Below are 26,926 nucleotides of genomic sequence, written 5' to 3'. Positions count from 1 at the left end.
CTGACCTAAAGACAATGGATCCTGGTTGCCCCTGGAGCTTATCCTCCCATTTGTTTTCATTCAAGCCTGCCTTGGCCTGAACCCTTGAACCAGAGGCTCTTCAGTTTAACAGTTTAGTTTCGGTGTAGTCTACAAATCTTGGAAAAGCACAGACACTGAGGAGAGACTTCTCCCAAGGCAGAACCCTCCTGTCTCATTGAGGAAGCAAGCACATGATGGCCTTGAATACTGTGAAGTTTGCTGTCAGTTCTGTAAAAACAGGATTTTTGGCTGGAGGAAACGGAAACACCCAGTCATTTGAAGGTCACACAAAATCATACTCTTGTAGAATTCTAACTGGAGGCACATTCTTCGACAGAAGACTGGCTTCCCAAGCATCTCTCAGATAGATACTAAAGGTCTTCTGGAAATACAGGCCATGATATGATCTCTTCTCCAGGAGGAAGAAATGGTTGAAGGGATCCGAAATCTCAATTCCTTTTCAGGCCAACTATGAGGCCCGTATGCTGGTCTTCAGCCAGCTGCTCCCTCAGGCATTGGTCTGTTCAAATCAGTATGAGAGATCTTAAATATGGACCTAGAAAAAAGACGCTAGGGTGAGCTCAGGAGAGAGTCGTGTTTCTTATGGTACTGAGAGAAAGGCTGCAGAACCATTAGGGGACCCGTGGGTGCTAACATTTAGCTAATGAGTTTCACGGAAAGGGAGAAGAGGAGTGTAAATACTTTGTGAGCGACAAGCATAACCTTCAAGTCAAGATGTCCACAGCAGGCCTGAGGGCTGGACAGATAACTCCCAACAGAAGCCTCAGAAAATCCCGCCACAGAGACCAGCAGGCTGGCTCCATCCCTGCATCTCTGACAGAAAGTCTCAGAGGCAGGGAGGGAGGGAAGGAAGGAGGGAGGGAGGGAGATTGAATTTAATCAATTCAACCAAAAAATATTCATCCAATCTCTACCCTTTATGACTTCCTGCCGTTTAGATCTATTCATTCCTCTGACCTGCTGGATCTGTGCTTTTAGTATCTGCGACTCAATATGAGTGGCTGTTCCTGGTCAGATGAGCAATTCACCCTTTGCTGTTCTGGGTCCCCAACAAACCCCATTTGGTCTTGTCTTTACAGTCAGGACCCAAGTCAATTGATGGTTCTTAAGAAGTACTAATTACTTGTTTGTCTTTTATTTTATTTTGAGACACAGTCTATAGCCCAGGCTGACCTCAGACGTTCATATGTAGCTAAGGGTGACCTTACATTTCTGATCCTTTTGCCTCCGTCTCCCAAGCCCTGGAATCGAGGCATGCACCACCACACCAGTTTATGTAGTGTTTGGGTTCAAACCCTAAGCTTTATGCATGTTAGGCCAGTGCTCTACTAACTGAACTATATAACAAGACTTCACTAGCATTTTGGGGAGATGAGGTGTGAAATATCACAGTTTTAATCTTGAATTGGTGAGTGATTTTGACTTTTCTTCAGAAGACCAATGAGCTTTAGGAAGAAGAGGCAGAGTCAGGAACCCATCCCCTAGATTTTCCAATATCAGTTTCTTTTTTTAATTTATTATTTATTTTATGTTCATTGGTGTTTTGTCATGGCTATCGTGTCCCCTGGAACTGGAGTCATATACAATTGTGAGCTGCCATGTGGGTACTGGGAATTGAAGCTGGGTCCTCTGGAAGAGCAGTCAGTGCTCTTAACTACTGAGCCATCTCTCCGACCCCAATATTATCTTCTATGGAACAGATTATCCCCAAATTTAGCCACTTCAAACAGCACCTATTATATGTTATGACTCCTGTGGTGAGGTATTTAAGCAAACCCATTTGAGTCATTGTCCTGCTCCTCCCGGATTTCTGTCACTGGGCTGGATGAGAGGACACATTTGGGACCATAACAAAGATGGCTGGAAGTGTGAGCTCAGCTGGACCTGTTTCCACAGTATCAACACAGATTCCTCACCTGAGTGACTGCTTATTTGGCTTGGTGGCTCACTACTTCCAGAGCAAGGACCCCTAGGAAACAAGGAGGAAGTTTCCTAGTGTCTTTTGATACAGCCTTAACGGTTTTGTCAGGATGCCCTTGGTTACAAGAGATTGCATCTGGTCATGCAATGCTAAATCAGAGAAGTAAATTAGGAACTTCGTTTGACTTGTGCAGGTCTTTGCTTCTGATTCAGAAAATCCTGCACTTTGAGCAAGCAAAGGCTGGTACTGTTCTGCACAGGGCAGTGGTATGTGAGTTTCTTCAGAAGGTCCGGGGTTCTGTTGGCAAAAGCTACCCCAGAAGCCTGGGAAACCAGCCAGTGAAAACCAGCATATCCCAGAGTAGCAGAGCTCTGTTCACAAATGCTGTTTATTTCTAACAAACTGTTTCCCAGAGGCACCCTGAGCAGCCCAATCAAGGAGGCTCTCACACCCCTGCAGCTATTAAAACTGGCTGGTTCCTTGCCTGTTTTCAGAGTTCTGAATGCCCGATGTCTCATCTCCCAGTTTCTCACTAACATTCTCCTCTCTGACATTCATGGGTGGTTTAGATCATTGTCAACGTCTGTGTTCTCCTTTTAAAACAAGGTCACACATTCATAAAATCCTTGCTGACACAGTGTGGATAATGGTTGGGGAACTCAGCTTATACATACAGTAAGCCCCAAAGAATGCCCTGTGGGCAGGGCACAGATTTCTGGGGAGAAGTTGTTTGCATAGGGTTTCAGAGCTTGGGGAGATGGGATGTTTTCCATGAACAGCCTTATGTAACCCAGACAGCAGCTAGCAGAGTTCTTGGTGCTGCCCTGGCTATGGCCAAGTGGGAGCAAACGAATGAGCCCTACCTAGGCCTGTGGATAGGATACCTGAGCTCAAGGAGAAGCCCTGCTCCTACCTTTTCGTTACTTGCATGGGTCCTTCTCTGGGCTTATTAACTAAAGGTCTGTCAGAATGTCACATTTTGTATCCTTTTGACTTTAACATCTTGATTTAATTTTACCCATGAGCAGACACTGTGCCTCTCTAGATGTCAGTTCCAATTTTATATCATTTCAAAGATGACACATATATGAAAGATGATAATTTTAAAAAAGATTTATTAGCCGGGCATTGGTGGCGCACGCCTTTAATCCCAGCCCTCGGGAGGCAGAGGCAGGTGGATTGCTGTGAGTTCTAGTTCAGCCTGGTCTACAAGAGCTAGTTCCAGGACAGCCTCCAAAAGCCACAGAGAAACCCTGTCTCGAAAAACCAATATATATATATATATATTTTCTTTTCTTTTATCTATGGTTGTGTTGCCTGCCTGAAAGTATATGCACTGCTCAGGAACTGGAGTTCCAAGCAGCTGTGAGTTAAGGTCATAGTCCAGATGTGAAAACAGAGATAGAGCAGATTTCTTCTATGCTCACGATCTAAGCCTACTACTGCAGCCCCAGCAGTAACGTGGGTCCAAGGCCACTGTGCAAATTTTCCGGCTTCCTTCCTAGCTTATTAGTTGAGAAACCTTGGGGTGAGGCTCAGCAATCGTCACTTAACAAGTCTTCCAGAAGATTCTGGTGATGACAGAGTTTGATGACCATTGAGTGTAAAGCCCCTATTAGCATAGAATGATGGGTTTGTGGAGAATGTTAAGAGTCACTTTTTATAGAATTCCACACCATGCAGATACTGCTTTACAGGCTAACCTGAGACCTAGCCTAAGTGTACTCTACAGAACTAATTCCAGGAAACTTTCATGCACAAATAAGTTGAATGCCCTCATGTTTTAGGGTGCTTTTAGCTACACAAGATGAATTAGTTTCCCTTGATGAGAGCATGTCTAATTTTGTGTGATTCAGTGTACTGAAGGATTTCCCAGAACTTTTAATTCATAGGTGTTTAATTATGATTCTCTAAGAGAGGATATTCTCTGTCCTACAAGGTACATCTTCTAGTTTGATTCCTGTTCTCTGCATTTCCTTACTTTCTCAAGCAAAACCCTGCTTGCTATCAAGTATTTGAAAAAGAATCTTTCCCCTACCTCCTATAAACTTAAGTCTAAATGATTGTGTGTTGTATCATGCTTAGACTTTTAGTCTTTCAAAGGGTTATGTTGACTAATTTGTTTCTGGTCTACTAATAGTTTAGAATTATTCTGTATATGACTTTTATCTCTAGTCTCTACCTTGCATGATCTGCCTTAGATCTAACAGTGCTGTGATGGAAGAGTCAATAACCATGTCTTAGTCTGCTTTGCTCAACTGTAACAGAAAATCCCACCCTGGGAAGCTTGCAGGGAACACATTGTATTGGTTCACAGTTTCAGAGACTGGCAAGTTCAACGTCAACTTGGTGCATCTGGCAAGAGCATCTTTTTGGGCCATCTGATGGCAGGAAGTCAGTGGGCAAGAAAGAACCAAAGGAAGATCGAACTTACCCCTCTGTAAGGAACCCATGCTTGCTCCCCATGACTCAGATTGTAGCTGCCAAGATGGGCTTAGCATTTTATTCTTGGGAGCAGAACTCTCATGGGTAATGTCTTCCAAAAGGTAACACCATTAGTGCTCTCACAGCAATCATGTTTCCAACACATGGTTTTGGGGGAACACAGTCAAGACCTAGCAAAGAGATGCTGTGAACTTGAAGTGTTTGTAGATGTGTTTTAAGCCATGAGACATTGATGATCCCAGCCACACCAGAACTTTAGAAGTGCCTCTGTTCCCACTTTACAAGAAAGAGTAACGATGTAAGTAAGAAGATTGAAATGAAAGAGGTTTGCCCAAAGTCACATGGCTGGCCATTTTGCAGAGCTGATCAAACTTAGAGTTTGACATCAAAACCTAGAAACAGAAAAGCGGGAAACTCCCAAGACGACCCATCTTGTCTGCTCTCCTCCCTTCCACCCCCTTTTTATAATATTCTTTGCATTGAATGTGTTTGAGTGGAGTGATTTGAGCAACATAGTACCATTAATTATTTAGACTGAGGGGACCTAGGGTAAGGGAAGGAAATTAAGAAGGGGAACATACTGGATATAGTTACACCTTGTGTGTGCCTCTTTCTCAAATGCAGGGTTGTTCCTTGACCAGCCTTCCCAGTGAAAGAGGCATTCACGGCCAGCAAAGGCAGGCCCACTGCTGCCAAGACCGCCTGCCAGTCAACAGGGGGAGATGGGAAAATTAATAGTGAGCTGCCATTTTCATCACATCTTCACAACCGAAAGAGTCAAAATTGATCCTTGTCTGGAAAGAAAAGGCACAAAAGGCGTCATGAAATGCCACCTTCATCTTATCCCCTGTGCGGTGTCTCATCGTGATGATAAAATCATGGGCTAGGTATTTTTGTCTGTGAAGAGCTGGCCTCCATATTATTAAAGGTGAAGATAGTTCAGCTCCTGCTTCTCTCCTCTCCTTGAGTCTCTCTCTCTCTCTCTCTCTCTCTCTCTCTCTCTCTCTCTCTCTCTCTCTCTCTCTCTCTCCCCCTCCCTCTCCCCACATCTCTCTCTGCTTTTGAAAGGTTCATAGCTGCTAGGAGTCTCATCTGGCTCAGCTTGGTGCCTGGGAGGAAGGAGGGCAGAGTTTAGGCTCTTGGATGAAGCCAAGGAATGTTTGAGTGGCAGGAGTAGGGGGTTGTTGACCTTGCTGAAAATACTTCTCGAAAATACCTCCTATAATGCTAGGTTGTACTGCTCCCCCTAAGAGCTGCTCCAACCCCCTCCTTTTAAATAAACGTGTAGAATTCCAGTCCTGCACAGAGGAAGTTAGAAAATGAACCCCACTGTTGTGATCCCCACAGGCATCTGTGTAGGTGTGACAGGGTGAATAGGCCCTTTGGGAATTTTAAGGGGAATCCTCTAGAGCCAAATTCCTCAATGAGGGCAAACAGCCATCAGCTGTGTAAATAGTGTGGCAATGTGTGGAAGCCACAGGCAGTTTCCTGATAGTCAGCTACTGTGCTCAGGTAGGTAAAAGGAGCTGTGTTCCATCCACCCCAAGGCTTGCATGATGAGAGTTGGGTTTTGTGGCTCCCAATGAGTGGGTGGCTAGGAATTCCCTCTCCGCTTCATCTAGTACAGAGGGCAGTCTGACTAAGCTAGCTAGTGCCGCATGAATAAAACCAACACCCAACATGGCCACTGGTATCTGAGCGAGTGAAGAGAAGAACAGTAACTCCAAACTGGCACCCACTGGCGGCCATCCCAGGAACTCAAGAGATTCCTGTCCAGCGGGACAGTGTGCTCTGAGAACTGTTTATTTAACCATTCTATTTAAAACATGAGGTTATATCTTATTTCTTTATTTCCTTCAACATCTGAGGGCTGTGTGTCTGTCCAGCAATGCCCCTATTGCCCATGCTTGCACATCTAGGGTGTTGGTAGACAGTGATGCTAACTTCAACTCTTCCTCAATGGAAAGCTGGATATTGGGTCCAGCTCCTAGCTCCATGATTGTCAGAGACTTCTTTTTCCTTCTGGCATCCAATTTGTTTAGCTTAAATTAACATGGAGGAGACAGAAAAACTAGCTCGGTATAGTAATTTAGGTGCATTAGTGTATAATACACACTTGAGCTTATTAACAAATCTGCAAGAGGTAAATAAACGATCTCCTGTTTGTGAATGTAGTTCTAATACCAAATGACAAAAAAACAAAACAACAAAACAAAGAAATAAAACCCAATGCATTCTCCATGAAATTCCCAGTAGATCTTGCATTTAGACGTGATTTCAATCATGTATTTTGTTTTAGCATTTTTCTGTGTCCATCAGTTTATTTCTTTTCTTTTACCATTTGGCAGAAGAAACGTTGGCTGAAGCCCAGCCAATGTCCAACTGGGGGAAAAGCTTCTCTGCTTTGGGCTCCATCACTATTTGCCATGGCCGAGATATGATTGTACTGAGTTAATAGATTTAGCCTTTATTTTTTTAAAAAAAAGTCAATAATATCAATATTGATTTTTTTTCCACTCCAAGCTCTACTTCTGAAACCTGATCAAAATATTTACTTATGCGAGTAGTCCTGCAGGAAGCTGGTGCCCTGATGCTCAGCAGAGCCTTCGTACTTTCTAATGTCCAGTTTTGCCACCACTGGTTTAAAAAAGGTCTGCTTTTCATTTCTTAGTGTTCCTTCAACCTGCCTATGTCATCACAGGTTAGCAGAAATCAAGACTGTACACTGCAGTGGGGATGATTTCTGGAAGCAATCAGCTTTGGGTCATGGTCCAAGGTGACAGGAGTTCCTGGAACACAGACTCGGAGGCTTTTTTGTGCTGTGAGCACCAGGAACAAGTTTGTCTCCTATGTAGATCCCATTACATGTATCCTGTGTCTTAGTTCTCTGGTTCGGTTATATGTGGTGATATCTTGATTGTACTCTAACCAATAAAGCCTGCCTGGAAATCAGAGGGTAGAGCTAGCCATAAGTTAACCATAGAGATAGGGAGTTCTGTACAGACAGACAGACAGGAAGGGAGAGGAACATAAGGCTACCACTCAGCCCACTCTTTAGCTTTATGTAGCCTATGATCCTCTCCCGAAGGAAGGGTCCGAGCCATAAAATTAAGTCTTTCCCCACATCAATGAACAAAATTAATCAAGGGACTCCCCCACAGACATCCTCAGAAGCTAATCTAAACTTAGACAGTCCCTAACAGATGCACAGAGGCCTGTCTCCTAGAGGTCAAGTGGACAATTCACATTAACCAACATTGTCCTCCATTTACGACACCTGTCATTTTCTTCAAAACAATAGGATATTTGAGCTGCTCTCTCATTCCCCCTCTTTCCTCCCTTCCTTCTTTTCTTGGCCTATGCTAGATCATTAAATCCAGGGCCTCACTTATGCTAAGGAGTTGCTTTGGGCCCAAGTACCACTCTCAGCAACCCCACCTCCATTTTCTGCTTTTGTTTAAATGTCCTGTACACATGCAAGGATGGCGGTAACCAAAAACTTAAGCAAAGTGTGATTCAGGAGAGGAGGGAAAAAGTGGGAGCCAAGAAGGTTCGGTTCTTCTGAGTGTGGGTTGTGCTATTATCTCCTGGTTCCTTGTAAACATGTCGCACAGGGATTGCTATGTGGTACTTAGCCTTGGGACTCCTGCTCTACACCTCAGTATCACAGTTATTACAAAACAGATCTGAGAAGCAGCGCGCTCAACTCACCATAAAAGGAAGCTTGAGTCAGATACCTTCCGTCTGTGTGACCTCAGGTGAAAGGTTTAACCTTGCAGAGTCCCAGGATTCATACCCATTCCTAAAATCGAGACACTTGTTCACATCTCTCAGACCTGCTATTAGTGTTGAATGCAGACATTTGGGGGCAATTACTCAGTTGTCAGAATACTTACATAGGTTAGTTTCAAAGACTTCCTTAGTATGATTTGAAAACCTGCTGTTTCTCTTTCAGAATCTTTAAGAACCATTGAACAAATAACCAGGCAAATTGTAGTAGAAAGGGCATGGCAGATGCCATGACTGGCATGTGTCTGAAAATACACTGAGGGACTAGATAGAGTGGGTCGGCGTGCTGGTCTCATCACTTTCTGTTTATGCGTGACTTGCCATACGCCAATGTATTGGTTGAGAATCTGAACAGACTGCTAGAGAACGCTGTCCTCCAGGCATGACATACCCCTTGCCCTCCTGAACTCTGAGCAGCTGGGATTACTCCCACAAATCATGAGTAAGATCAGGCTCTGTTAATAGTTTGTTTTGAAGGGAAGGAAGGAGGTGTTCACATTTTAAAATCACAGACCCATGCAGTCCATGTTGCAGCCTTTGGGGACTGTTACCAAAGTCATGCTATAACCACAGATTTTTGGTCCCTTCTGCAAACAGTCCTGTACTTCATAATTCCTCATATGACTTCTTGTAATATTATGGGCCAAATCCAGGCTCCGAAATAAAGAAATATGGAAAGTCAGGTGTACTGGTGCATGCCTTTAATCTTAGCACTCAGGAGGCAGAAGCAGGTGGAGCCCTGTGAGTTTGAGGCCAGCCTGGTCTACATAGTGAGTTCCAGGTCAGCCAGAGATATACAATGAGACCCTGTCTCAAAAATAAAATGAAAGAAAGAAGGAAAAAAGGAAAAAAGGAAAGAAAGAAAGAAAGAAAGAAAGAAAGAAAGAAAGAAAGAAAGGAGAAAAGAATGTTGATTGAAATCCAACCTCTCATTTACGTTCTTGAGTTTCAGAAAAATTTTGCAAAGGTCTGCATTGACAGGTCTGCTCTTAGACCTAAGTGAACAAACTCATATCTTAGTGTCTTCATACTGCTCTAACATCAATATCATAATAATTAGGTCAAGCCGGGTTAGCCTGGGTGGTTTTAACATGTATTCCTCTCAGTCTAGAGGCTGTCAAAGGTTGAGGTGCCAGCCCAGTGGTTCTCAGCCTTCCGGATGCCGCTACCCTTGTGGTGACCCCCAAGCAGAAAACAACTGCATTACTACTTCATAACTGTAATGCCCCTACTCTGATGAATTGTAATGTAAGTAACTGATATGGAGGCTATTTGATATGTGACCCCCAAAGGGGTGCTGGCCCACAGGTTGGGTGCTGCTATGTAGAAGCTACCGGCAGTGGTGAGCACTGCCTCCTGGAATCTTTTCATGGTGTCCTCATGACTAAGGAGGCCAGGGAGCACTCTGGGATCTCTTTTGTAAGAACTGCAATCCAATTTATGAGGGCACTGCTCATCTGACACAGTCACATTCCAAAGACTTTCATCCAAAAATCACCATGTTGGGAGTTAAGTATCAACAAACAAATTCTGAGAAGGCATGGATATAGCAATAGTTATAGTTTATAGCAATGTGTAAAACCTTTACAGACTATGGGGGTGGCGGGGCAGAGAGATGCCTCAGTGAGGAGAAGTACTTGCCCAACAAGCTTGGTGCCTGAGCGTGATCCCTGGACCCACATGTAGGTGAAAGGAGAGAGCCAGCTCCTCGAAGTTGTCTTCTGCCCTCCAGATGTGGTTCATAGTGTCACACGCACACGTGCGAGTGAGCACACGCGCACACACACTCAGGTACACACTCCAATAAAGTTTTAGTTGCTTTTTATTTATTTTTTAGCAAAGGAAGTTTTAGCGGTTGGCTATCACAGAAGTCTGCTGTATCCCACCAGCAAAGAAACAGACCACAGGGCATTGTTCTCTAGGTTTGGGCTACAGTATATGATAAAGCCCAGGAAAGAATTTGCACTTTTTTCCCCTTTTAAACTGCAACACTTTTACTACTAGTCAGAGATCAAACTTTTTTTTTTTTTTTTTTTTTTTTTTTTTTTTTTTTTTTGAGACAAGGTTTCTCTGTATAGCCTTGGCTGTCCTAGAACTCATTCTGTAGACCCGGTTGGCTTTGAACTCAGAGATCCGCCTGCCTCTGCCTCCCGAGTGCTGGAATTACGGGTGTACATCGCCACCACCCAGCAAACAGTTCTCTCTCTCTCTCTCTCTCTCTCTCTCTCTCTCTCTGTGTGTGTGTGTGTGTGTGTGTGTGTGTGTGTGTTCAAATGCTCCAGTGCGCGCACGTGGAAGTCAGAGGAGAACTTGGAATGAGCCAGTTCTCACCTTCCACCCCGTGTGTTCCATGGATGAAACTCAGGTCTTCCTGCCTGGCAGCAAGTGTCTTTCTCCCCTGGGCCTGAGGTCCAGAGTTTTAATGAAAGTGTCAAAAATATAAATTGGACAGATGATAGCCTTTCCTGTAACAGGTGCTGGAAGACTGGCCGTCCACATACGAACAATGAAATGTCCACAGAGGTGTTCTTGTTCTGTGCCCAAGAAGACAGGTGAAAGAGGAGCCTCTTAGCTGCAGAGAGGGAGAGTCTAGAGGAGACACGGAAGGGAGTGGCCTGAAGAGGCTATGCTTAAGGTGTTCATAGGTTCAAGTGGGCTCTGATTGGCTGGTGTGTGAGAGGCACCACCATTGGAGGGGAAGAACTGTAGCAATAAAAAATGTATGAAAATAGAATAATGAAACCCATTGTTCTGTATTCCTATTTTTAAAACTACCAATTGGCCACTTAAGGTGCTAGTGACCCATCGCCTGTTCACAATAACAGTAACAAAAAGAGAATTTCTTCTCTTTGTTGCTTAAAAGAATTTCTGAATTTTAAAATGAGGACAGGTTTAGTCTGAGCATTACATCTTCTTCCTCAAAAACATGCTGATTTGGGAGGGGAGACAAAGGTCATAGTTCACAGACAGTGCTGTTCTGCAGCCCTGCAGGCTAGGCTCAAGGGAGACTGGACAGGGGCAGTCTTCTCAAGTCTGTCAGCACAGGTCTCACCTGAGTGTGGAAGACACTTGGAGAACAAGTGGTTTTTGTACTGGTTTTCTCGTTATTGTGACCAACATTTGACAAGCACAAGTAAAGGAAAGAAAAGTTGAGTTTGGCTCACAGTCTTAGGGTTCCATGGTGGAGCAGTCTGGGGTGGCAGGATTGAGACAGCTGGTCACATTGTATCTACAGAGAGGGGTGAGCCTGAATGCTGGCCCTCAGATGGCTTTGCCCTTTTTATTCCCAGCCCATGGAATGATGCCACCCACATCAGTTAACCCAGTCTAGAAAATTGCTAACATCATCTTTGCCCCTGTGTGTGTGTGTGTGTGTGTGTGTGTGTGTGTGTGTGTGTGTGTGTGTGTGTGTGTACAAGAGTGTGAGTGCCCACAAAGTACAGAAACTCAGATCCCCTGGAGCTTGAGGCTACAGGCAGTTATGAGCCATCATGCGGATGCTGGGAACCAGCTAGGACCTCTGCAAGAGTGATATAAGCTCTTAGTTATTGAATCATCTTGACAACCCCAATAAATTAATTAAAAATAAGTAAACAGGTTGCTAGTGAGACGGCTCAGTGATTAAGAACACTCACTGTTTGGGACCTGGGTTTGGTTCCTAGAACCCATGTCTAGTTGCCCACTATTGTCTGCAACTCCAGTTCCAGGGGATTTAGATGCCCTCTTCTGGCCTCCATGTGGTGCACAGATATGCATACAGGCAGGCACTCATACACATAGAATACAAATAAAGAAACTTTTTGTAATAAGGTGGCGAGCAAGTAAGGACGCGATGTCAACATGCAGCCTCCACACTCACACAGGTGAATGCATAGGTGTATTCCCCCTCACACACAAGCACACATGTGCACACACATTCACCATGCACACACACATATATAATGCACACACAAAACACTGCTAGTTTGCTGATGAACCCCCAGTGTTTGAGGCTTTTCTGAAACAAGTTAGAACTCTATGACAAATAAGTTATTATCTAGTTCAAAAGTACATTGACTATCCCAGCACTCTGGAGGCAGAGGCAGGCGGATCTCTGTGAGTTCGAGACCAGCCTGATCTCCAGAGCGAGTGCCAGGACAGGCTCCAAATATATACAGAGAAACCCTGTCTCAAAAAAACAAAACAAAACAAAAAATACATTGACTAGACACACAAACCCCTGTAATTCGCTGTAACTTACATAGAGGGATGTACTAAAATCATTAAGTGAAGGCTCTAAAAGGTGGGTGGATCTCTATGTAAACTTGTGGAAGAACAGAGAAGTTTGGAAAATTGGACAAGAGCCCATTTCCTATCTAAACATTTGTGCAGGAATACAAGAGATCCATGCAACTGAAGTCTGTGTGTTTAACTTCCACTGGGAACATTTTCACAACTTTGGTTTGGTAAATAAGCTGCTCTTCATCCCTCAGGCAGTACTATTTAGTCAGTGCAGAGGGAACCAGGCTGAAACCCGAGGGTGAGGATTCAAGCTAGAATGTAAGCATTTTATGACGGGGAGCAACTTCCTTTTCTTTTTTTAATTTCTTTAGTTTAGAAGCACTCCTTTTTAAAATCCCTGTGAAGCTCCATTGTCTAGAGGGTGGCAGCGTAGGAGAGATTCCCATGTGGTGCTGCCTAAGGAGGAAGGAAATCGGAATGCTTTATTTTGTGCCGAAGACCCTTAAAAATTGGTTTCCTCGGGGCTGGAGAGATGGCTTAGCGCTTATCCGACACCCTCGAACAGACATTCCTGTAGACAAACATCAATGCACATAAAGTAAAAATAAATAATTTAAAACATTGTTTTCTTTGTTTCAAATATTGGAAACAGAAGAATCCGTGTTGCACAACGGCATCTCTAGTTTGTATTCTTTCTCCTTAAGTGGGTTTTGCGCAACAAACACACACTGCTTTACACACACACACTGCTTTGCACACACACTGCTTTACACACTGTGTAACACGCACACTGCTTTACACACACACTGCTTTGCATACACTGTGTACCATGCACACTGCTTTACACACACACTGTGTAACATGCACACAGCTTTACACACACACTGCTTTACACACACTGCTTTACACACATTGTGTAACATGCACTGCATAACAGGCACACACTGCTTCACACACACTGCTTTACACACACTGCTTCACACACACACTGCTTTACACACACACTGCTTTACACACACACTGCTTTACACACACACTGCTTTACACACACACTGCTTTGCCCTAAGACTTACACCAAGTGTTCGTGAAAGAAGAGAATCTCAGGCGGCATCCACTCCTAGCCCATGGCCCTGCTCACTTTGCTTTGGTGCGTTGTGGTTTTGGTCACTTGTATACACAACAAAGTTCAAATGAGTAGTCACAGGAACCCTTCCTGGCCGACGTGGGCAAGTCCAGTGTGTGTTATCCATACGTAATGTGTAACCATTATACACAGAGGAGCAGGCAGAAGGCCTGGGGAGCTCTTGGCAGCTGTGCTGTCTGGTTAGAAAGGAAGGAAGTTACCGAGTTCGGACATTCAGTTCTGAGACAGGATCCCTGAGTCAACAGGACTTTAATTATGTATGTGGCCTAGAAGAGGCATTTACGCAAGAGGAACATATTGTTGTCAAATGTGTTTGTGATTTGCTCATGGTTCAGAATTGGAAAGAAGCCTAAAGCAACTTCTGAAGGTACATGGCTGCTCTGAAGAGCATAAAGCATAAAGTAAAGGTACCTGGGTCACGAGGGAAATCATTTATACCCTTGGCCCTCCACATCCCACCTCTTGCCTAACACAGTCCCTTTTATTTTACATTATTATCCTTGAAGTATCTTACACTTTTATTCTATCTAACCAGACGGCACGGGGCACTTGTGTAAAAGCATCACTCAGGAGGCTAGCACAGGAAGTTCTCAAGTCAAGGCCAGCCTGAGGTGCGGAGCAAGATTCTGTCTCATAAAAACAAAACAAAACCAAAAGAGAACTTTTAACTTTAAACCCGTGTTCTCCTGTCATGGTGTTGAAGTGACTCAGAGACTTGTGTTTACATTTATTTTGTCCTTGTGTGTGTGTTTTAGAATGATTTTGGGAAACGCTAAAAATTCCCTATACAGAAAAACCTATTCTGAGTTATGGCAGCTATCCTAGATCTTATGGATAGCTTAGCAGGGATTAGGGAGCCTTAAGGATGCCGTGGAAGGCAAAGAATTTAGCTTTCCTAACAGTAAACTTCTCTTCCTTGACTCCATTGATTTATGAACTGATTGACAGAACCTTTCATTCAGGGTTTACAAAGCACCTACAGTGTCAATTCTGTAATTTAGGCATCAGGTGGAGACCTATGAATAGCCCCATTTAATTTATCTTCTGAATGTATCTTTACTTAATTCTCCTTCTCAACACCCATCAATGTATACTGTATTATTTAACGACAATTTCTGCTCTGGATAGCTAACTGTTGCTGATCCTGGTGCCAGCTAGCTTTCTGTCGATACGTCAAAATGCCTGAGGGAAGTCAACTTGGGAGAAAGAACTGTTTGCTTTGGCTCACAGTTTCAGAGGTCTAACTCCATGGTTGCTTTCAGCCTATTGTTGGCAATGTAAAGTGTGTTAGCGAGGAAGATGGTTTTCCTTACGGCAGCCAAGAAGGAGAGAGACAGAGAAAGAGGCGTTTGAGCCCTAGTATGTCCTCAGGGGCCTGTGCTCAATGGCCTAACTTCCTTCCATCAGGCCCTAGCTCCTAAAGATAATTTTAACTTCCACCCACACCACAGGGTGGGGAAGTCTGTAGATAAAACCTCAGAAGGAATACTTAATATCCAAACCATACCAAGCCTTGCTAAACATTGCCCTGAGGGATTCTCTATATTGTCTAATTTTCACAACAGGCAACCTGATGCAGTAAGATTTATTAGCAATCCAATCGAAACAGGAAGAGCTGTGTACAGACAGGAGAATCAGCTTGCTCAAGGTTACCCACCTGGTAAGTGAAGTAAGTAAAGCCAACTCTATGACCCGAGACTTGTTCTTGTCCCAGGCTGCTATACCTCCTGGAATCATTAACTCATGGGTTTTTAAAAAAATTATTTAACAATTTCATATATGTATATATTTTTGTCATTTTCATCTCTATGGGTTTTGTCTTTCTTAAAGATTGGGTGTTAATTCCCAAGGTCACTTCTAGTCATCATTAAAAGTTAATTTTGGTGGTACATGCCTTTAATCCTAGCACTCGGGAGGCAGAGGCAGGTGGATCTCTGTGAGTTTGAGACCAGACTGGTCTACAAGAGCTAGTTCCAGGACAGCCTCCAAAGCCACAGAGAAACCCTGTCTTGAAAAACCAAAACCAAACAAACAAACAAACAAAAAACCCACAAAAAGTTAATTTTAAGTTAAAAAACCAAAAAGAAAGGCCGTTTGGATGGCTCAGTTGGTTAAGGCACTTACTAGCAAACCTGGTGACTGAAGTTCAATTCCCATGATCTCCATGGAAGAAGAGAGAACAGAACTCCAGAGAGCCTTTGCTCATGCCTGGTAGCTTAAACACCCCTCATACACACAAAATAAATCCATACATAATGGATGTGTGGGTGTGTGGGATGGCCGAGCAGATGAAAGGTGTCACTGCCGAGCCTGGCGACTCCACTTTGATCCCCTGTGCTTCCAGGGTGGAAAGAGAGACCTGGCTCTTGAAAACTATTCTGTAACTTCCACATGTACCAGACACACAATCAGTTAAAAGGTCAAGGAAGTTCAAAAGTAGCTTTTACCATTCGCGTTCATCCTTTTTTCCCCCTCAGAAGCCCACCCATAGACGTTTGTCTGTTTGTGTTGATGCAGTCACCGTTACCTTTTGTTGTGTCGTTGTTGTTTGTTGTGTTTTGAGAGAGGGTCTCACTGGGTAACCCAGGCTTTCTGTCTCCGACTTTCTGTCTTCCTGCCTCAGCCCCTCAGTGCTAGGATTACAGTCTGCTACTGTCATGCTCAATTTGAGGTTATGGTTAATGAAAGCAATAAAACTATCAGAACCTCCAGGTACTTTAGATTTTGAGACATTCAGATTTTGCTTTTGATGTTTCTGTGTCTTTGTGTGGGTATGTACATGTGTGTGAGTATGTGTGTGCATGCGTGAGGAGCCATCGGACCCTGGAGCTGGAGTTAAAGGCAGTTAGGAGCCATCCAACACAGCTGTTGCAAACTGACAGGGTCCTTCACAGGAGCAGTACAAACTCTTAACTGCTGAGCCATCTCTCCAACTCCTCCCTGAGGTTCTGAAAGCCCCTTTACAGTTCTTAATGACTCTCTTTAAGTCTTGTAACACAACAAGATCAACATTGTACATCTATAAATTCATCTAAAATAAATTATTTTAGGAGATAATGATTTTGCCCCTCTACTGTCCATACATACTAAATTAATCCTTAGTTCTGTGAGAAACTAAAGGAGCTTACAGCCCACTTGATGAGAGAAAGAATGTACCTAGGGTGGGCAGCACTGGCTTTGGCAGCGTAGAGAGAGGTTACAGAACAAGTCAGCATCACACCTAAAAAGGGCACCAAAGATGTTGTGAGGATGAGAACCCGTATAATGTTTGTTAAATGTCAGCTGTACCTTCCAAAAAATGTCCTTTTAAGATGAGCCAGAGCTGCCAACCAACATACCATCTTGGAGCAATTAAAGGTTTTCGGGTTTCCCCCTCTAGAATCTTATTTCCAGTTGACAGATTTCTAAGGTTCCCCAAGGATAAACCATTTGTAGATGTCGTGTTCCTTTTAATGGAGGGTTTTCAAAGTAAATGATTACTTTGTTAGAACCTGGGGGCTCTTACTGCCTTTGTGCAAGGCCAAAACCTTGACAGCTTTAGCAGTCGGGGGCAGTAAAAGGCCAAGCCGTCCCTTCGTGTTCTGGTTCTAGCATGTGGTGCAGAGCAGTCAGGTCTGGAGCAAGTTACTTCAGCTCTTGATGTCTTGACTTGTTTCTTTGTAAGATGGGAACACCAACTCTCTCCATCTCATACACTATTGTGAAGTAAGAGAGTCTATGGAAAGCCTGTGACAGAATACTTGGCCCATATAAAACACTTGCTAAATGTTAGATTTCTCCCAACCCAACCATACAAGAATTAAAGGTGACTTATGCTGAACTCAATTATTTTAAAAGACCTTCATAGAATCACCACTCACACTGCAAATAATAGTTCCATAATATTAGAAACCTTTGAGGTTTTTAGAATTTTTAGATATTCAAAGCACAAAAGATTGCTTTCTCTGTGTAGATAAGAGATGGTCCTAAAGTAATTTCTTTTACATTAATCTTTGCAAACACATTCTATTGGTTTTATTCCATGATAAGGTCTGAGGGAGAAATGTGCAAGCTGCGAGTTTTGACATCGAGCCCCTGATGCCTGGAGAAAATAGACACTGTGGGGTCTCTAAGTGTGTGTGTGTGTGTGTCAGGGGAGGGTAGAGAACACAGAGCCCAGGCTGGGCAAAGCAAGACAGACCCAGAGAGAACTTGGTCCTGTGACTCCAAACCAGGTCTGCTGAAACTAATTATTGCAACCATAGGCGTTACCTACAAATAATGCTTCCCCAGCCAATGGGGTTTGGAAAATCCTGGACGGAACTTGGCTAGATGACCTCCCTGGCCACACAGCCACTCTCTCTGCAGCTTCATCTGAATTCTGCCCCTGCTTCTCTCCATCTGTGGAAACTTGAGCACTTGCTTGATTTCTTCATCTTGTTTTCCCAGTCAGAAAGTAGAGACAGCAATAGCACCTCTGATGACTTATGATGAATTAAATCCATTAAAACTTGGTGCCCAGCTTGTATTAAATATTATGTTAAGTGTCAGATCTTATTAACACGGTGGAAGGAATAAATCATTGGCATTACCTGGGTGTGGGAGCCATTGCCTGCAATCCCAGCATACAAAAGGCTGAGAGGACTGTTGTGAGTTTGAGGCCAACCTGAGCAACATAGTGAGCTGCAGGCTAACCTGATCTACCATGTGATACGGTGTCTCAAAAGACCAAAAGGTTGTCAGGCGTGGTGGCATACACCTTTAATCCCAGCACTAGGAGGCAGAAGCAAGCAGACCACTGTGAGTTCAAGGCCTGCCTGGTCTGCTAAGTGAGTTCCAGGACAGCCAGGGTTACACCTAGAAAGTCACTTGATCAAAAGAATTAAACACACTGATATCATTTAATCTCAGCTATGGCCTTTGAACCAAAATTTGAAATTTTTGAAGACCGTGTATAAAATGGGAGCAAACCCACCCACATCTGAGGCCCACTTTGAGAAATGTCACACACAAGAGATATGAAAAGTGTAAGATAGTTCATGTAAAATCCATATGATATATACAGCATATCACCATATCATAAATGATAGGCACTAATTCAATATAAAATATGTGTAATGAAACCGGTGTGCTGAGAATGGAACATTCTGGAATTCTGTCCTCTTCCCATTTTTAGGAAATAGAGAAGAATTAAGAGGGCCTCTGGCAGAGACCTCTGTGTGGTGAAGACCGAGGGAGGCTTAAGGCCCTTGGCTCACAGGTCACAAATGGTCTCCCTAGTTCTGAATTGCCAACTGTAAACTAGACATGCCTTTGTGAGTCTAATTAATATCCTTGGTTAAACAAGGCTGAGTGGTTTCTTTTACTGTGGAGCCATTTGGAGTCTTCAGCATACAGACTGTGAGCTACATTTTCAGAACTTAAAAACTTTCAAAGCAAGACATTGTTTCCAGCATTTCCCAAACGAGGTCTTTTCTGTTTTTCTCTTCAAACATCTTGTGGCAATGAAACTATTAAGGCAATGGTGTGGCATTCATATTTTCTCTGTGCTTAGCTCTCCCCAAAGGCCTGATGTCCCAACAGACTTCCTGTCAGTAGGATTCAGTCCTGACTCCTTTGGAGTGCTGGGGTGACCTGCCTACACCTACCTGAACTGTGCTATGCTGAACTGTAGAAAAATGCTGGTATTTGATCTTGTTGACCCACTAACTAACATGACAACTGCACGTGGCTTAACTAAATCCTTAGGACAGTCACTGTTGGTTGAACCTGCCTGGTCAAACAAGAATTCCTTTCTGATCTCTGATGAATTCTACTTAGCATTTCAGGACTGGAGTCTCCCTGTTTGTATCTTAGCTGATGAAATTCATGCAGACAAGGTTGTCTGTAAGTATCAACCTGTAAAATTATTTCCTTTCTCAGTAGAGAAATATTGGTCACAAGCCATTTGGAGAAGATAAGAAAAAGAAAAGACTTGCATTTTCCTTTTCCTTTCAGACTTTGGATATCACCAGATTTGTTGATTCTAGAACTTTCCAAATGCTGAGCCAGCCATTTCTACTTGCAAGTAAGCATCATTCTCAGAGATCCCGGGATCTGCCTGTGGAGTTGGGGCTGTGCTTAGATATGGCCAGAAGCCTCCTGGAACTATGAAACCTCCTGGCTTAGGTGGGGGTGATCCAGAAGCCCCCTGGCACTTTTTCTACCCTGTGCCAGGCCAACAGGGAAGGTTGACCCTTAAATAGTCCTTCAAGTCAGAGCAAGTAATTGGTTTAATGTTTGTTCATTCATATATGCTTTCCCTCAACACATTGTGATGGAAACTAAAACAATACTGCCAGCCTACCATGTTAGCTTAGGGATGCAGCAGGATAAACACACTGCCATGACTGTTCTCTGAGGGTCTTAGGGAGGAGGCAGGAGTTGATAGGCAAAGTTATAAAAGGCATATGAAGAAAGCCTTGCAAATAGGGCGACGGGGCCTACTGAAAGCTTTTCGCTCCAGTTGCCCATCCAAGACTGAGGAAGGAGTTTGTAAGGAACACCATGCAACCAGACACTGAGAGAGGATCCAGCCCTGGTGGAGAAATCCTTAAACAGTAACTCTATTAGAACGCCTGTGTGGTGGTTTGAAAGAAAATGGCCTCCAAAGGGAGTGGCACTATTATGAGGTGTGGCTTTATTGGAATAGGCATGTCCTTGTTGAAGGCAGTGTGTCACTGTGGCGGTAGGCTTTAAGGTCTCTTATGCTCAAGCTACTCCCAGGGAGACAGTTCACTGTCCATTTTGTGCCTGCAGATGAAGATGTAGAACGCTTATCTCCTCCTGCACCACGTCTGCCTGCATGCTGCCCTGTCTCACCATGATAATGGACCAAATCTCTGAAACTGTAAGCCTCCCAGTTAAGTGTTTTCCCTTATAAGAGTTGTTATGGTCATAGTATCTCTTCGCGGCAATAGAAACCCTAACTAAGACAACCTGGGAATCTAGTTTGCTGTCTTTAGATTTTTAAAATATGTCTCTTTCTCTCAAACAGACCAGGAAACTTCCACCCTGAAGACTTGCTTTCATAGTGCCAGAAAGTGCCGTGCAGGCTGTTGGAGGAGAAAGTATGTTTGCGCAGTGCTGGACTCTGCATCCTTCAGTAGCTCCTGTAAGGCTAGGGGCATGATTGTTATGGGGAAAGTCACCACCTTCTTACTGAATTTGAGACCTGCTCTACAGGAGGGCATGCCACACCGGCACCAAAATACTGATTAAAAAGCCTATGTCTGGCAAGGGTGTAGGCTGTAACACTTAGCCTGCTCTTGTTATTTTGCTCCGTGTTCATGCCGTTAAACGTCCCTACCTATACATCTGTGCTGCTCTCAACCTTGTCCAGAAAAAGACTTTCTTTTCTTTTGCAACGGGCAGCATTGGTGCAGGGATGCTTAACTGGTCAAAGTGCTGAGACTAAGAGATGAGTGCTCAGTCTTAAGTGGGGCATCCTTACCAACTGACCCCAGCCCTTCACCCAGCCTGGCAAGACTCAGGGAGCACCTTGGAAGAAAGTGAACCCTTGGAAGATGCGGAGGAGTGCTGTGAAATGCTGTCTTCTAGCATGATATGGCTCTCACACTCATGAACTCACAGCCGCCATGATTATCTGCACAAGATGAAGCCAACTAAGATGCCAGCGCAGATGTGGGGTGCCTTTCAGGTCCCACTTTTTACTAACAGCTAGCAGCAGTTGATAGATGTTTGGGGAGAAGGAATCCTTACCATTTGAGAGTGGGCCTACTGGTAGAGTTCCCATACTCCAGCGATCACGTCATACCTATACACATGACTAGCACCGACTGGATTTAATGAGCTATCGGAGAAGGAGGAGGAGGACGAAGAGGAAGAAGGGGGAGGGGAGGAGGAAAAGGGGAGGAGGAAATAATTAAGTTGGAGGAGTACATGTTGGGAGAGATGGGGAGGGAGTTGGAGGAGGGAAATGGGAACAGGCAGATATGGTTATTTTTCATTGTACACGTGTTACATGTATGAAATTATTAAGAATAAAGAAAAGTTATAATAAAAATAATATCTTTCCCTCTCTCTCAGTGTAATGCATGAACTTAGCATTATCAAGAAATACAGGCAGGACAGACCCCATTCAAATTCAATTCCATATACAAAAATTAGCATTTATGAACCATATGTGAAGGGAAAATATATGACCTATTTCAAAGGTAATCTTCTCTGTGTCCTCAACTCTAGGGGTTCTAACCAGACCATTACCATTGATGAATAAAAGTCCCCAGAAGTGGGGAGACAGACTTTAAATTACAGGATATATTTTTCACAAATAAAATCACCACGAAGTTTCTTTAAATAATTACCCTTTGCAGATACCTATTTGGACCACAACTTCAAAAGCTAAGTTTTTTGTTTGTTTTTGTTTTTGTTTTTTGGCTTGTTATTGTTTTGCTGACTTTCCTTTGCTTGTATGTCTTAGGATTTCTATTGCTGTGAAGAGACACCATGACCACAGCAACTCTTATAAGGAAAACATTTAATGGGGTGACTTGATTACAGTTTCAGAGGTTCCATTATCATCATGAAGGGAGGCATGCAGGCTGATGTAGTGCTGGAGCTAAGAGTGCTACATCCTGCAGGCAACAGGAAGTCTACTGAGAGTGGTCTCCTGAGGATAGGAAACTGTTAACAACAAATCTTTCCGCCAAAAGCCACCTGAGCCCTACCACCACCTGTGAGCTTTACGCCAGCCGCCGGAGTTAGGCCCAAATGAATACACAGAAACTTGTATTAGGTACAATGCTGCTTGGCCAATGACTAGGATCCTCATCTGTTAGCTCAGTCTCAATTATCATAAATCTATATATTTTATAAGACTTATCTTATCGGACACTTTATTGGCGTCCCTCCTTGCCGGTGGATCACATTGTGCTGTTGGAGCAGGAGCGGAGGGGAAAAGAAAGTGGGCAGCTTCCTGTTTCTCCTTCTTTAAATATGAGTCTCCTTGCTATGTCACTTCCTGCCTGGATCACCACTTCTCTACTACATTTCCCAGAATCCTCTTTGACTCCTAGTCCCATCTAACTTGCTGTCTCATTGGCCAAACAGTGTTTTATTCAACAATCAATAAGATAAACATGCACAGTACATTCCCCATCAGGAAACCTCAAAGCCTGCCCCACAGTGAGGCACTTCCTCCAACAAGGCCACACCTCCTAATCCTCCCCAAACAGTTCATCTGTGCGGACTAAGCAGGAAAATATATGAGCCTAAGTAGACTATCCTCGTTTACAATACTACAGGAGGAGCTCCAGGAAAGCAGTATAGAGGGAGAGTTGAGGTGACTATTATCAAGATAGACTGTACACACATACAAAAATTTCGAATAATAAATGAAAATATTATTTTAAAAAGACAGAAACAAAATTCAGAACTCTGTCATAGCATTTATTTCCCTGAGTCATTGCAAAGACACTCCCATATTATGTACTGTAACAATATTTTCCTTTACACAGTTATATAGCTAGAGATCGGGAGAGAACAGAGTTTCTCACACTCCAAGTCATGACCTATGGGCAAGGAAATAAAATGAGGCACTGTAATCTTTTGAATTTTCTATAAAAGAAGTAAGAAAAATAGACTGGAAAATAGCAAAAAGCATCAAGTAGGTAAAAGGGTAAATTTATTTCATAAACGTCTTGTCTCCCACGGTCACACAACACTCCTTCATAAAGATATTTAAGTGGTATGTACACGTGCATCTGATTGCCCTGACTCACCATGGAATGCACACAAAAGAATTTGTAAAATCCAACCTGGAGAATATTCAAAGTCAATGTGTCTTTAACTGTGACTTTAAATGAACCCATGTCTACTAAAATGGCGTGTTGCTCTGTAGCAGGCTCTGGGCTCTCATAAGCAAAAGAAGCATTCAAGTCAAATGTATTCTCTTATATAGTCCTGCCTACATGCATCTGGGCACCTAGCTAGAAATAGACATTTAGAAACTTTTAAATACAGTAAGAGCTTTACAAGGTAATTAGAAATATCACTTCCCAATTCCACAAATAGCATTTGTGAATGCTGTAAAATTATAGCTGCTCATCCACTCATATACTCTAAAGGCCAATGTGGAAAAAAGGGAAAAAAAATCTCTGTTTTTTGCTTTTTGTAACATCTCGTCCGCCTGGGATGATGGGGTTGATGTGTGGGCCATGGCTGGAATGGACAGAGCTCTAAAGCTGCAGCTCATGCTTGAGTGAAGACACTCTTGTCCCTCATCGTAATGACTTCCTCCGTCTCTCTCTGATCTGAACCAGTCTTGCTTAACTCTGCTTTACCCGTTCTTCACGGGGACCATACAGGTTTCCAGGAAACTCTCTGGGCTAAAAAACATTCCAGACATTCCTTAACACTGCGTTCCTCAAAAGGTTGGTTCCTTAGGCTCCTCAGCGAGAACACTGCCCACATGGTTCACAGGGACCGCAGCCACAGCCAAGGTGGCCTCCTGTCCCTTCCTGTGAAAGACTCGCTGTGCTCAATCCAGACTCCAGGAGACTCGGTTTCACAGGGGAGCTGAGGACACTGGGATCCTCAGTAAAGACCCACAAAGAGGTTGAGTTCCCAGCAACACAGTGAATCTACACATAGGATGTGTGTCTTGGTATGAGGCGTGTTTTCTTTGGAAACAGGAATTTAAATGAAGTTTCCTTTAGCAACATTTTGCCCCCAACAAGAGTCTCGAAAACACTTTTAAAAAAAGTCAAGAAATAGCTGGACATTGGTGGCGCACACCTTTAATCCCAGCACTCGGGAGGCAGAGGCAGGTGGATTGCTGTGAGTTCGAGGCCAGCCTGTTCTCCAGAGAGAGTGCCAGGATAGGCTCCAAAGCTACACAGAGAAACCCTGTCTAGAAAAACCAAAAAAAAAAAAAAAAAAAAAAAAAAAAAAAAAAGTCAAGAAATAGAAAGTCTACACTGGAGCTCATGTTAGCTGCCTTTCTTATAAAAAAAAAAAAATCGCAGGATACATCGTTTCTCTCTGGTTTGGTTTCAGCTTGTCCCTTTCTGCATCTTCTATGCTTCCTTCCTCCTCACTGGCCTGGAATACATTCATTTGAGATGTCCTCATTCTCTTTTTCCAACCAGGGAGAATGAATTTCAAACATTCCAGGCTTGAAAGGTTTTCAGAAAAGAGATAACCCCTCCACAGAGCTTCCGGCACAAGCAGCCAGATGCCTCTTGCTCCTGGTTGGAGACGTTCTCTGCCAAGCTCAGGTTCGCAGGCCTGGAGTGTGTCCTAGCTGTTCTTCCAAACTCAGCACCTTCGCTTGGTTTCCACGTGTTCACCCTTTACCTAGATGTTCCTAAAATTATTTTGTTTTGTGTGTTATTGTGTATGCGTCCATGAGTGTGTGAAGGCTGGCCGGAGTGTGCCACTGCGCACATTTGGAGGTCAGTTCCTTCCACTTTGATGTGGGTTCCAGGGATCAAAGCTTCCAGGTCCTTTAGCATCTCATTGGCGTGTGTGTGTGTGTGTGTGTGTGTGTGTGCTGTTGTTGTTTTTGAGCTAAGGTTTGTTGCATGATTGCTCTTAAATACAATGTAGTTCTCCCATCTTGGTCTTATAGGAAAGAAAGGGATGTTCTCCTATGTAGAGACGTGCCACTATCTCTTTAAGGGAACCCAGCTGGGCGGTCAGTCACCTGGCCTGCGCCTTTCTGATATCCAACTCAGGAAGGTGTAACCTTTCCTTCTTCTTTTTTCTCTCTTTTGGATGCTGGCAAAAGCCTAAATATTCTCCAACTGAATAATGAACCCCAGTAGCAGGTCCTACAGTTCTTGCTCCATGAAATAGGAGTTCTTTGTCGATTGTTGTAGGCTGTGACAACACATCAGGAGCTGGGGGCTCTGACCAGTGTGTAGTCACTGTAGTCACTGTAGTCATGCAGCCTCACTCTTCCCGAGAGACTCAGGAGACCCTGGGGTACGTTCAGCACGTGACTCACTGTAGAAGGAAATGTAACTGTAAGCCCAGGGGCACATCACTGAAAGAGGGGTACAGTTCAGGAGCTGAGACAACATTTCACACTCCAGATGAACAACATGAGTGCTGAGGACAGGGGTGGGAGAAACTACTGTCTCCGGGACTCAGCATTTCCTCCTCCTCACCCCTCCAGAAGCTAGGAGCTGGGTCCCTGAAAGTGCTACAAAAAAATAACAACCAGGTAGGCAGCACTCTCTCAATCCATTATCCCAGATCATCTTCTGACCTCAGGATCAATGGCTGAGTGCTGAATATCCTCCATCTGAAACAGAGACTCTCACCTAGACATTTCCAGGAAGAACACGTCACCTCAAGAGATCACTGGTAGATTACTGGGGACTGAAAAAATGAGGCAGAGATAGCTACTTCACACTGACTTTGCAAAGAGTCACTACAGAGTATTTACAAAGATCCCACAGATGGCTAAAATTAGCTCATTCTGCACAGAATTGTCTGCTGCTGACTCAAGATGGTGACACAGGCAGGGCTAAGCTGTGAGCTCACCAGGAAGCTCATTCCCTAAAATTATTCTCTGGCAGCCAATGACCCTGTGCACACCAATGGATGCATGATGGGTTATAAATAGAGGCCGCTTATGCCGTCACCCAGAGGCTGTGTCTTCAGTACCATTTCCTGCAGATCCAAGAACCTTCTGACTGGCCTGTTAGCTCCCCTGCAGAGTACGGGATGTGTGTGTGTGTGTGTGTGTGTGTGTGTATGCATCTCTGAATGCCATTCTTTAGTTGTATGACATGGTAATTAGAAACAAGTTAAGCTATCTGAGCAGGGTCATCTGACAACTCAACGACACTTACCTCTGAGTTTTTGATCCTGTCTTCTTCAAAGACATCAACCCACCGAGCCTTGGATGTCTTCCTATAATGTGGAGAACACATCCTCTCAGTTGACCTTGGGCCGATGGTCAACTTAGAAATGTGTTTGGACAAATAGGCAGAGGATATGGGGTGGGTCTAGGAAACAGTAGAGTGGTTTCTCCATTATTAACAAAATGGTTGTGTTTCTATCTAAGGGCACACTGAAGCCAGATCTGGTTTATAATCCATCCCACACTTGGGAGGCCCAGGCAGGAAGATTGCTGCAAGGACTCCAGAGACCCTAGTTCATGATAAAAGCAAGACAGACAAGTACAGGCAATGGACAAGAATCAAAGTGTCCCCATGCCACTCATGGCTGTAGTTTTCGTTGCCTTTTTCACTTACTCAAACTTGAGTTATTAGTGTCAGACAAGTGAACCATTTAACTAAAGTTAGCTCATCAGTCCTAAGAAATAAAAAATGGTCCACCTTTTCCAGCACGGCCCACAGCCTGCTACCATC

General features: G+C 43.8%; 1 long non-coding RNA gene across 3 annotated transcripts in view; it reads left to right on the top strand.

Moving 5' to 3' along the window:
• LOC118237663 overlaps positions 1 to 21,623 on the top strand; it is a 45,974-nt gene extending 24,351 nt beyond the window's left edge. For all 3 annotated transcript variants that reach the window (XR_004771860.1, XR_004771859.1, XR_004771858.1), the window contains 5 exons: positions 15,128 to 15,222; positions 19,362 to 19,427; positions 19,539 to 19,608; positions 20,340 to 20,430; positions 20,578 to 21,623. This is a non-coding gene — a long non-coding RNA (uncharacterized LOC118237663). The remainder of the gene's footprint in view (positions 1 to 15,127; positions 15,223 to 19,361; positions 19,428 to 19,538; positions 19,609 to 20,339; positions 20,431 to 20,577) is intronic.
• The last annotated feature ends 5,303 nt before the right edge of the window (positions 21,624 to 26,926 follow it).

Source organism: Cricetulus griseus (genome assembly GCF_003668045.3).
Source record: "Cricetulus griseus strain 17A/GY chromosome 1 unlocalized genomic scaffold, alternate assembly CriGri-PICRH-1.0 chr1_0, whole genome shotgun sequence".
NCBI lineage: Eukaryota > Metazoa > Chordata > Mammalia > Rodentia > Cricetidae > Cricetulus > Cricetulus griseus.
This window is presented reverse-complemented; position numbering and strand designations above follow the sequence as displayed.